At 42.7% G+C, this 13,398-nt stretch overlaps 1 protein-coding gene across 1 annotated transcript in view; it reads left to right on the top strand.

The window, feature by feature from the left end:
• Positions 1-544: 544 nt before the first annotated feature.
• The window catches only part of FRY (FRY microtubule binding protein), a 546,108-nt gene continuing 533,254 nt past the window's right edge, over positions 545-13,398 (top strand). The window contains exon 1 of the mRNA XM_073583182.1: positions 545-640. The gene's annotated coding sequence lies outside the window, so the exon portion shown is untranslated. The remainder of the gene's footprint in view (positions 641-13,398) is intronic.

Raw genomic sequence — 13,398 nt, forward strand, 5'->3', positions numbered from 1 at the left:
GGCGGGGGTCACTTGGATGAATGGTCCGGCTTATCACTCTTCACAATGGCTCCCAGGCTGTGTTAGGCTGTGTGCACACACTGCAGATTCCACGCTGCTGCGTTGTACAGTACCAGTATAATCTATGAAAAACATAAAACGCTGTGCACACGCTGCGGAGTTTTCCGCGGGTTCAGATCCGCAGCATGTCACTTCTTTGTGCGGATTCTGCAGCAGTTTCACACCTGCTCCATTGTAGAGGTGTCAGACCGCAGCGGAAAACCACAGGCTAATCTGCACGGAAAAACCCGCAGAGCAATCCGCAGCGTGTGCACAGAGCCTTATTCTAGGAGGGCAGAAATAAGGACATGTCAGCTACCTATGATGACAGTCCCCTCTCCCGAGTGAAGCCCCTCACCTTCCCTCCTCACTGACTGCTCCCCCACCAGTAAGCACAGTGGAAGTAACGCTGTAAGAGGCATGGAGCCCAATCAGGAGGCTGTGGGTGGAGGACATGAGGGCTGGTTGCCTAGGCTTGCTGGAGGAGGAGGAGCAGACACTGACAGGAGAAACAAGGGGGGACCGGCTGTGCTGAAGAATAGAACAGCCGGAGGAGCAGAGACACCATGCAGCCCCACCAGCCATCCGCTGCCTGCTGAAGGTAAGCGGCCCCGCATGGCCGCCCTGCTCAGGGTCAGTCACCAGGGGCTCCTGGATGCGGCACATGCTGCTGTCTGTTACTGGGCAGGGGGCACAAGTTCAGGTCACCATGAGGGAGGCACTGCTGCACCTGTGTGGCCATCACTGATGTACCTCCATGGTCACTGAGGACTGGGAGCAAACTTATCAGGAAGAGAAGGCAGAAGATGGCTCCATTTTACCTGTGTTATATTGTTATTTTCTTGTAATTATCAGTGTTAATAATAATATTATTATTACTGTTATTATTTCTTTAGGTTTGCATTTATACATCTTTTGCCACAAAACTTTCTTTATTGTTTGTAAACTGCTAGCTATGGATGTACACATCTATCTACATCTGTCTCTATTATCTATCCAATATCTATCTATATATCTATTCAAAATATAAGGACTCCGGACTCCGAAATATGCAAAAGAAAGTGGCCTGTAATCCCCCCATGGAGCGTGCCGGCGTTTCGGTTTACAAAGACTCTTTATTGGCTTGATAAAGGTTCTGTGTAACCGAATTGTCGCCACTCACCACGCTACATGGGGGATCACAGACCACTTTCTTCTATCTATCTATCTATCTGTCTATCTTTCTATCTCTCTCTCTATCTATCTATCTAGCTATCAAATTCAAAAAGCTTTATTAGCAGGACCAAATAAATATTAGTTTTTCCAAAGCCAGTATACAGTACAGAATAGGGACTGTGGGGATGATGGATGGGGCACATCCAGGGTGGGGACTATGGAAGGCCATGGTATAGTTCTCTTTCTGGCAGCCTATGGCAGGCAGTCACATACAGCGCTGCTATCTCCACCGCACTCTCTTCTTCCCCCAGCAGGATAAATCTCTTTCTCTTCCTCCTTCGAGAAGACATCTAAGCGTCTCCTGAAGTGAGTGTCCTATCTATCTATCTATCTATCTATCTATCTATCTATCTATCTATCCCATATCTATCTATTTATATAACTAAATAGAAAAAACAGATAGCAGCACAAACTTGAGCAGATTTAGGGGGAAAAAGTCCTGAATAATGTGGTTGTCCAACGCAAAAATATAAATAGAAAAAAAACAGGCAGCACTCCAGTTAAAGGGAAAATTGTGGACTTTAATCCAGCGCCAAGTGTTGCAACGATTCGACCTCACAGCACTTGACAAAGACCGTGCTGTGAGGTCGAAACTATCTATCCCATATCTGTCTGTCAAATATCTATATATATATTTATCTATCATCTATCTATCCTACATCTATCTATCTAATGGAAAAACCTGACCAGAATCTCCTAGATGTGAACATGCGCCAGCTGCGATAGTTGCATTATATAGAAAAAGAAAACACAGCAGCACTCTATAGGAGCCAAGATATATGCAAACACTAAAAACATTGAAGCTAAACTGCATTATTATCCATACAGATGGATCACTAGGTTACAGTCTCTATGTTATAGTATTAGGTTTGGACAAAAGTTGCACTTTTAACATACTTGTCAATACAACTGTGTTTTTACATAGCTTTTATGTGATGAGAGCCGTATTGTAGCACGTTGTGGTCGCATCAGTGTGCTTTGCTATTTAAAAATGGGCTGCATGGTCGAGTCACCAGAAGAAAGCCAAATGACCCTGATCAAAAGTTCACATACCCCATTTCTTAATACAGTGTATTGCCCCCTCTAACATCAATGACAGCTGAAGTCTTTTGTGGTAGTTGTGGATGAGGTTCTTTACTTTCTCAGATGGTAAAGCTGACCACTCTTTTTGGCAAAAAACCTCCAGTTCCTGTAAATTCCTGGGCTGTCTAGCATGAACTGTGTGCTTGAGATCTCCCCAGAGTGGTTCAATGATATTGAGGTCAGGAGACTGAGATGGCCACTCCAGAACTTTCACTTTGTTCTGCTGTAGCCAATGACAGGTCGACTTTGCCTTGTGTTTTGGATCGTTGTTATGTTGGAACGTCCAAGTATGTCCCATGCGCAGCTTCCGGGCTGATGATTGCAAATTTGCCTCTAGTATTTGCTGATATCGTGCCGCATTCATCATTCCTTCAACTTTGACCAAGTTTCCTGTGCCTTTTTAGCTCACACATCATCAAAACATCAGTGATCACCTCCGTGCTTTACAGTAGGAATGGTGTTCCTTTCATCATAGGCCTTGTTAACCTCTCTCCAAATCTAGCGTTTATAGTTCTGGCCAAAAAGTTCAATTTTGGTCTCATCACTGCAAATTACCTTGTTCCAGAAGTTTTGAGGCTTGTCTCTATGCTGTTTTGCGTATTGTAGGCGAGATACTTTGTGGCATTTGCGCAGTAATGGCTTTCTTCTGGCGACTCGACCAGACCATGCAGCACGTTTTTCTTCATGTGCCTCCTTATTGTGCATCTTGAAACAGCCACACCGCTAGTTTTCAGAGAGTCCAGTATTTCAGCTGATGTTATTTGTGGGTATTTCTTTGCATCCTGAACAATTTTCCTGGCATTTGTCACTGGTCACAAGTGAGGATGTTACCTTTAGTAGCCATTCAAATCCATTTGTGACAACTAATGTGCATGTTGTCAGTCCAAAATTACCAGGGTATGTAAACTTTTGATCAGGGTCTTTTGGATATTTTGGGTTGTCATTATGATTTAAAATAGAAAACAGTAGTTTGACAATAAATGGTTTCACCCAACCACTAACCATGAGTGGAGAAAAAATTTTGGAGAAAAAATTTTGGTGTTATCATTCATATTCTCTGAAAAAAGGCCAAGAAAGCAAAAATTCTGCCAGGGTATGTAACCTTTTGAGCACAACTGTAGAAAGATGCCAGTGACATATCTAATTAGTGCCATGCATGTGTAGTTTAATGTACATGTATTTAGTTGAAAAATAAATAAAAGAAAAAAATGGTGTGGGGGCCCCCTAATATTTATTAACCAGCTGAGGGAATGCCGACAGCTGGGGACTGATGTTTATAGTCTGGGAAGGGGGTAATAAACATTGAGCTTCCAGGCTATTAATATCAGCTCACAGCTGTCTACTTAGATTTTACCGGTCACTAACAAGGGGTGACCCTCAAAGAAATTATGTGGGTTCCCCCTATTTTAATAACCAGCAAAGACTAGGCAGACAGCTGTGGGCTGATATTAATTGCCTAGGAAGAGGACATGGATATTGGCCCCCTCCTTGACTAAGAACATCAGCCCACAGCCGCCCCAGAAATGGCACATTCGTTAGATGCGCCAATTCTGACGCTTAGCCTCCACTCTTCTCACTTGCCCTGGTGCGGTGGCAAGTGCAGTAATAGTATTATAGTATTGGAGTTGATGTCAGCTGACGTCAAGCCCAGGGGTTAGTAATGAAGAATCATCTATAAGACACCCCCATTACTAACCCCATAGTCAAATGTAATAAAGACGAAGATCGAGTAAACTCCTTTATTTGAAAGAAACAAGCAAAGTACTTTATTTGAAATAAAATTTCCCCAATCCTCCTTTTCCCATTTATTAATGTCTTAATAAAACACCATATTCCTCACTTGTCCGCAGATAATCCCTATGCGATGCTTTTTTCACGAAGAATTTCAGCTCTGCTACATCCGGATGGTTTGTTGAGCAGTGGTATGATGCGATCACTTAGCAAGTCAGCCGGAACACACAGAGACAGGAGCGTGATAATGCTCCTGCAGTGTCTAGTGCTGACATGAGTAAGGTCACCGTAGTTCTTAGCTTATGAACCCCGGTCTCCTTCCTGATATGCAAATTGTCTCTTCAGAGAGGAAGATAACTTGAACTCTAGTGCCACCTACGTCCAATAGGTGGTACTAGAGTTAAAGTCCTCTTCTTTCTGAATAGACAATTTGCATATGTAATTTCCCAGCAGAGCATGCAAGGAGTTTAAGTCTCTTCATACTGGCATGCCAGACTTGGCATGTCATTCAACTCGAGAAACCTTACTCCTTAGATCCCAGTCTTAGCCTCTCACCCAGCCTAATCGGATCTCATACTTTGTACTGATGAGTGGCAATAACTTGGAACACCAAGTCTACATATTGAAATTCTGATTTGTCTTTTATCCTAAGTGACAAGGCTTGTTAAAGGGTTGATAATGACTTGTAAAAATGCTACTTCCAATAGATGGCACTAGAATTCAAGTCCTCTTCTTCTCTGAAGAGACATTTTGCATATTTAATTTCCAAGCAGAGCATGCAAGGCGTTTAAGGCTAAGTGCACACGTACCGGAACTCTCGCGGAAATTACCGCGAGAATTCCGGAATTCCAGTCCGCGGGAAAATCGCATTTTAAATTCCCGCGATTTTCCCGCGGAAAAACTAGCATTTTGCAAGCGTAATTAGCTTGCAAAATGCTAGCGTTTTCCAAGCGATCTGTAGCATCGCTTGGAGAACTGATTGACAGGTTGGTCACACTCGTCAAACATAGTGTTTGACGAGTGTGACCAACTTTTTACTACTGAGGCTGCCTATGCGGCATCAGTAGTAAAAGATAGAATGTTAAAAAAAAAAAAAAACGGTGTTATTCTCACCCTCCGACGTCCCGCGCATCCGTTCCCAGTAATCCTTTGCAAAAATGCCCGCGATGACGTCAGTTCTCGCGGGATCGCGACGTCTCGCGGTCATTCGCGATGACGTCGCGCGAATGACCGCGAGACTTCGCGATCCCGCTAGAAGGGACGTCATCGCGAGCATTTTCGCAAAGGACTACTGGGAACGAGAGCGTGAAGAGAAGCGGGAAGGCTGCGCGGGACGTCGGAGGGTGTGAATAACAATATTTTTTATTTTAAATTCTATTTTTTACACGGATATGGTACCCAAAGCCCGGAGGACAGTCTCCTCTCCTCCGGACCGTGGGTACCATCCGCAATTGTTCTGCTTACTTTCCGCATGGTGTGCACAGCCACATGAGGGAAGTAAGCGGAACAATGCATTCCTATGGGTGCGGGATCGCCGCGATTCCGCAAATTAATGAGCATGCTGCGGTTTTTACCGCGAAGAGATTCCGCCGCGGTAAAAACCACAGCATTAGCACAGCATTGCGGAATCCCATAGGAATGCATGGGATGCTTATTTTTCGCGTTTTCGCAGCAAAATCGCGCGGTTAAAACCGCCGCGGAAACGCGAAAAAAACGCCACGTGTGAACTCAGCCTAAGTCTCCTCATACTGGGATGCCAGACTTGGCATGTCATTCTCCACAAGGAGAAACCTTACTTCTTAGATCTCAGTCTTAGGCTCTCACCTGGCCAAATCAGATCTCATACTTTGTACTGACGAGTGGCAATACCTCGGAACACCGTGTCTACAAATTGAGATTCTGATTTGGCATTTATCCTAAGTCGCATTTCAAGGCTTGTTAAAGGCTCGAAAATGATTTGTAGAAATTCTACTTCCAATAGGTGGCACTAGAATTCCAGTCCTCTTCCTCTGTGAAGAGACAATTTGCATATTTAATTTCCCAGAGTAGCATACAAGGCGTTCAAGTCTCCATATATTGTCATGCCACTCTCCACATGGAGAAACCTTACACCTTAGATCTCAGTCTTAGCCTCTCACCCAGCCAAATCAGATCTCATACTTTGTACTGATGAGTGGCAAAACCTCTGAACACCCTATCTAGAAATTGAGATTCTGATTTGGCTTTTATCCTAAGTCGTGACAGTGCGCTCCCTCACCAGATGAGCCAGTAGGAGAGTGCACTGTCAGTTAGCATTGTAAGGAGAGAACCCGGCATGCAGGAAAAGCAGAGACCAACACCTCCCCTGCAAGTGATGTTTCGTCACTTATACGGTTCTATACTGATTTGTGTCTTCTCTATATGTAACCTCAACTTTATGTATAAACATAATTGTTCAACCTGACCCAAAAAATTACAAAATATTTAAGTTGTAAAAGCAGCCTGTATAAAAAGATACTTTCAATAACCTACCAAAAGAGTCGTTTTAATAACCTCACTAAAGTAGAGTTAAGCGCTACATTCCCAATTCGGCTGTCTTCATTGGTAAACTCTCCCAGCCAACGTACAATAATCTGATGTAGGTAAATGTAACCTCAGAACTAGATTATAGGATGTTAGCTGACCTGTTAGGGGTGTGTCTAATAACCAGCTTGTTGATGGTTTCCAATAGAAATGAACAACATTTTAAAGGGATTCTGTCACCAGTAACTTTTGCCACCTTACTATGAGAGCAGCATAATGTGGATTCACTTACTGGGCTGCTTTCTATAATTTTGATAAAAATCACAGTTTTAAAATCAATAGTAAACCTGCTCCCATGTAGTCCTCCATATTCATGAGCTCTGTATAACACCGTCTCCACCACTGATTGGCAGCTTTCTCTATACTCTGTGCATACGCATAAATCTGCCAATCAGTGGTGTGGGCGGGGTTATACAGAGCTCAGCATTCAGAGAACTGCTAGATCTGCAGCAGAGAAAACAGTGGTGATATCAAAAGTGCAGCAAGCAGCCCAGTAAGTGACACATCAGAAAAAGTACCGGCTAACAGTGCAAAGAACTCCGGTGCCAATCTGTCCTCCATAGTCTGCCCACCGAGCGGTTTTATCATGAGCTGTCAATTATCTGCACAATATTGCTCTTTCACAAGGAATGAGAGGAGCTCCTGATGTACATCTCCAATAGATAGCTATTGCATCTCAATGTAAAAAACATAAACCAAACAATATACTGTATGTATTTTTTATAGATGACCTTTTTTTCTGAAAAGCACATACAAAATTGTATACTCAACGGAGGCCAAATAATGCTTGTTCTAGGCTCCATATGATGCACAGTGGTGCGTGAAAGTTTTTGAACTTTTCAGAATTTTCCATACTTCTGCATTAATTTGACCAAAAACTACATCAGATTTTTCAGTACACCTTTCGGACACTAGTAACCTACAGATTAACCCTATAGCTGCAGGCTAATAGCATTCATTATCCCACGTGACAGATCCCCTAAAAAAAGCAGACAAAGAGAATCAAATTAACAAATGTGTCAAAAATATTAGGTTTTGTCATTTTTTAAATTTAAAAAAATAATCCAATATCACATGTCTGTGAGTGGCAGAAATATGTGAACCTTTGCTTTCTGCCTATACTCACTTGCAGAGCTGGTGCCGTTCCCGCGGTGTCGATACTCAGCTCCTGAATTTTTTGTTTGTTGCATCAATGAGGGCAAAATATCCAAACCAGGATACTACTACCACCATGTTTTACAGATGGTATGAGGTTTTTGTTTTTCTCCAAACTTAATGCTTTTCATTTGTGCCAAAAAGTTCTATTTTGGTAACATCCTTCCACAAACCATTGTCCCAGTAGCCTTCTGACTTGTCCAGGTGATCCGTAGCAAATTGCAGATGATCAATAATGCTCTTTTTGTAAAACAGTGGCTTTCTTGCTGAAATCCTGCCATACACACGATTGTTGTTCAGTATCCTCCTGATGGTGGACTTTTGAAAATTAACAATAGCTAATGTGAGAGAGGCCTTTAGTTGATTAGAGGTTACCTTGTGTTCCTTTATGAGCTCGCAGACTGTTATACACTTGCTCTTGGAGTGATTTTTGTTGGTCGACAACTCTTGAGGAGGTTATTAATGGTCTTGAATTTTCTTTGTACACATCTGTCAGCCTGTGGATTGTTGAAGTCTACATTCTTTAGAGATGTTTTTTTGTCGGTTTTCAGCCTGATGAGCACTGAAAACTCTTCTTCTGTGGTGATCAACAATCTCCCTTGTTTGTGTCATGATACCCTTCCACAAACATGTGTTGTGAAGATAAGACCTTAATAGATCCCTGCTCTTTAAATTAAACAGGTCACCCACTCTCACCTGCTTGTCGTCTCATCCATTGAAAACAGCACACTCTAATTTCAGTTTTAAATGATCTGCTAATCCTAAAGGGTCAAATACTTTTGCAGCTCACATAGATGTGCTATTGGATCATTTTTTTTAATAAAAAAAATATGGCAAAAGTCTAATATTTTCGACTCATTTGTTTATAAGGTTTTTTATCTACTTGTAGGACCTGTGTGAAAATCAGATGTATATATTAGGTTAGTCAAATCTCAAGAAACAGGATTGCACATTGGTGTACACCACCGATACTTTAGAAGTAAAGAGGACAAAAATGTGTAATTAAAATGTAACTTTTATATCATATGAATTAAAAAAAATATTTTTTTATAAAATGTATTATTATGTATTATTATAGATGTATGTACATAATAAATTTTATAAAAAAAAATAAAAAAATATTTTTTTAATTCATATGAAATAAAAGCTACATTTTAATTACACATTGTTCTCTTTATTTTACTGAAAATCAGATGTAGTTTTAGGCCAAATTTGTGCAAAAATATTTAAAATTCAGAAGGATTCACAAACTTTCAAGCTGCACTGTATATTTTGGGAACAGTCACAGCACATACACCAAGCAGGCAATTAAAAATGTTGTCTGTAGGTAACCTTACGTTATGTGCACACAGTTTTTCGAGCAGTTTTTTTTAGAAACTGAGAAGAAACTCTCCAAATCCTCCTCTAAATCTCAAAACTCCTCAAAAATGTTGAGTTTCTGCTTAGTTTCTGTCTCAAAAACGAAACAAAAAGATTTTGTATGCACATACCCATAAAAATACACTGACACAAGACCATTTTCCAAGAGTAGGGTCTCCGCTCTGCATAGACTCTCAGTTCAGTCTAATAGTAGCCATAAACTGTCTTCTGCCTAATTTACGTGCAGATTCCCAAAAAGTTTCTCTTGTTTATTAGTCACTAGATGAAGAGCCCGGTGCTGCCCGGGCATAGTAACTAACTACGGTTAGTTAAAACAAATTATAATGATTATATCTCTATATATAAAAATGAGTGTAGTTCCCCGCCCACTCCGCATAGCCACATCACTATAATATCCCTCATCGTCCCTTCAGCCAGAGCTACCGGACTACTAGCGCTAATATCCCACATCATCCCGTCATCCAGAGCCACCGGACTACTACCCCTAATATCCCACATCATCCCGTCAAAGCCACCTGACTACTACCCCTAATATCCCACATCATCCTGTCAGCCAGAGCCACCGGACAACTACCACTAATATCCCACATCATCCCATCAGCCAGAGCCACTGGACTACTACCCCTAATATCCCACATCATCCCGTCAGCCAGAGCCACCGGACAACTACCACTAATATCCCACATCATCCCGTCACAGCCGCCGGACTACTGCCCCTAATATCCCACATCTTCCCGTCAGCCAGAGCCACCGGACAACTACCCCTAATATCCCGCATCATCCCGTCAGCCAGAGCCACCGGACTACTACCCCTAATATCCCGCATCATCCCGTCAGCCAGAGCCACCGGACTACTACCACTAATATCCCACATCTTCCCGTCAGCCAGAGCCACCGGACAACTACCCCTAATATCCCGCATCATCCCGTCAGCCAGAGCCACCGGACTACTACCACTAATATCCCACATCTTCCCGTCAGCCAGAGCCACCGGACAACTACCCCTAATATCCCGCATCATCCCGTCAGCCAGAGCCACCGGACTACTCACCCTAATATCCCGCATCATCCCGTCAGTCAGAACCACTGGACTACTACCCCTAATATCCCACATCATCCCGTCAGCCTGGGGTCCGAACCAGAGCGCTGAATGGAACGGTCCTAACTTCCATACCGGGGATCCCTTTAAGAGCGGCATGGCGTCAGAACCAGAGCGCTGAGTGGATTTGCCCTGACTTCCATGCCAATGATCCCTTTTATAGAAGCCTGGGGTGAGATTCAGAGCGCTGAGGGATTTACCAAAGTGCAGATTGGATTTGCCCTCACTTCCATACCGGGGATCCCTTTAAGAGGGACCTTGGGTCAGAACCAGAGCGCTGAGTGGATTTGCCCTAACTTCCATACCGGGGATCTCTTTAAGAAAGCCTGGGATCAGAACGAAAGCGCTGGATGGATTTGCCCTGACTTGCATACCAATGATCCCTTTAATAGAACCCTGGGATCAGAATCAGAGCGCTGAGGGATTTGCCCTAACTTCCGTACAGGAGATCCCTTTAAGAGAGCCTGGGGTCAGTACCAGAGCATTTGAAGGCAATTGCCCTGACTTCCATACCGAGGATCCCTTTAAGAGAGGACTTGGGTCAGAGCCAAAGCAATGGATGGATTTGCCCTGCCTTCCATACCGCAGATCCCTTTAAGAAGGCCTGGGGTCAGTACCAAAACGCTGAGTGGATTTGCCCTAACTTGCATACCAATGATCCACAGGAGGGGGGGATTTATTTTTGTCATGTGCTCTGTGCGCCTTTCTGGGGAGCAGACAATGGCTGGGAGCTTATGTTCCCAGGGATGCTAGATTTCTCCCACCATGTCAGTGTCTGCTGAGGTGTTGTCAAGTGGGAAAACTTGCTAATAGCAACCAATCACAGCTCAGGTTCTTTTAACCAGCTCTGGTGAAATGAGAGATGCTTAGTGATTGGTTGCAAGGAAAACTGTTTTTCATAGCAACCAATCACAGCTGAGCTTCTTTTGAACAGCTCTGGTGAATTGAAAGATGCTTTGTGATTGGTTGGTGATACACACATACATACATTCAGTTTTATATATAGAGATGTTTTACAAGTATCTGGATAAAAACAGGCTAAAGATATCTATAGCACAGTCTGGAATTCTAGGGTAAGACCAGGTCTGTGGAGTCTGTAAGCCAATCCTCCGACTCTGATTGCTCAATTTCCATGATACCGACTCCGGCTCCACCAAAACAGGCTCCGACTCCATGACTCCGACTCCACAGCCCTGGTTAAGATGAGCAGCACACTTTATAGAATATTGTAATTGTAAAAAGGCCATTGAGCAGAGCAGATGTACTCTTTATCCACTCTATACCATTTTACACTTTGATTTTGTCTACAAGTAATTTTTAAAATGATCTTAAAGCCCTTTCGCTTTTTACTTTCATTACAGCTGTTATTCACAGCTCCATAAGCTGCTGAGCTCAAATTCTCCTGCTTTCCTTGCTTGTTCAGTATCTGTATGGATGATTTGTCCTAGCATGGTAGGACCCAACCACTTTGTGAAATATTTGTATCTACAAACTATTTCAATATTATACAGCTCAAGTAGCAAGGAGCAGAATTATGAATGCAGCTCTGAATTAAAGTGGAGAATTTAGGTACTGACCAATAGAAGATAAATTAAGTTATTTGACCATGAATGCATGTATGAAAAATAAGTTTTATATCCCAAAAATATCCTATTCTGCTATCTGCATATTTAGACATCCAGAATTACACAATTGAAATGAAAGGTAACCTGTCAATCGATTCACATTTCCCAAACCATGGTCAGCATGAATCAGAGACTGGCTTCACAATTGCACCAAAGTCTGTTTTTCTCTGAAGCCCTCTGGCGTTTGGGCAGCATAAATTGGGCAGTATTGTTTGAGCAGCATAAATCGACTGACAGGCTCTCTTCAAATTTGTGCTTCTTCAGGAGATGGATATTGCAGTGCGAGGCTGTAGACACGATGCTATGCTACTAATCCTACAATCTTCAGTCTAGTCATTCTTTTTTGCCCCTTGTGCACATTGAAAGGTTTATTTAGTTAGTCCACAGTTTAAAACATAATTTATCTATTACCCAATTAAATGAAATCCGACGAAGATCATGATCACTTCTATGAGACTTCAATCAGCCTGTCTATTATCAGAGTTTTAACGCTAAATTAAAGGGGTTGTGTGGAATTTTTAGAAGAGCAAGAAATGTTAGGCCTCTATAACCATATCTCACCCGCGGTTCCAATAGTCCCAGACGTCATGTGCATAATTCACGTGATTGCTGAAACTAGTGATTGGCTGCATTATGTATGTGACATCATCACTGTAGGACTCACAGTGACCCCTGGAGCACAGATCCTGGAAATAAGGGGAATTTTACAGGTGTGTAGTGGTTGTTTTTTTTTATTTTATAGTATTTCCTGCTCTTAGGCCAGTATCAAACATCCAACTTTCATGGTCCAAGTACAGACACAATATCTGGACTTGCCATGGGTCTGCTGACCCAAACTCAACAGCCTCATATATGCAAATATATTCGTCAGGAGACCCATGGCCGTTCCAAACATCGTGTTCCGTACTTGTATTGTGAATGTCAAATGTGTTAAATTGGGCTTACACCCATTTGACACCCTCGTGCAGACTCAGGGTAGTTGTGCAATATCTAAGGATGTCTATGACAGCAGGTTCCACTCTTTGAACTGTGCAGCCCAGTTGCCCTCTATGACGGACACGGCCATTTTCCATAATAGGGTCCCCGTTCTGCAGAGACACTCACCTCTGTCTTCTATTCATGAACGGTCTTCTGGCCTCTCTAAATCTCATGTTGTAATGTCTCTAGCGCTATTTGTGGATATGCAGATTTGTGTATTGTTCACCCTGAAAGCAACTCGCAAAATTGTGGCCTGAAAATGTCTAATTATTAGTTGCTTCTGTGTACTAGCATGAGCCTAAAGTGTACTGCCCAGTCTGCCAGGCGCACAGTGGTTCATCGACCCTTGTATAACCACTTACCGTATATACATGTCCGGTAGATATCGGTGCATAATTGCACAGTTTCTGCCCATTTATATAGCGCTGGGACAGCCTGGTGGAGGGTTGTTTCCTTGTCGCTAAACACTACACAAAAAGATGCGTGGCGGGGTGTATGTGTTGTTACCTCTTGTAGACACAACCGCAGACT

Source organism: Dendrobates tinctorius, unplaced genomic scaffold (genome assembly GCF_039654945.1).
Source record: "Dendrobates tinctorius isolate UK_male_01 unplaced genomic scaffold, ASM3965494v1 ptg000075l, whole genome shotgun sequence".
In the NCBI taxonomy this organism is placed as follows: Eukaryota; Metazoa; Chordata; class Amphibia; order Anura; family Dendrobatidae; genus Dendrobates; species Dendrobates tinctorius.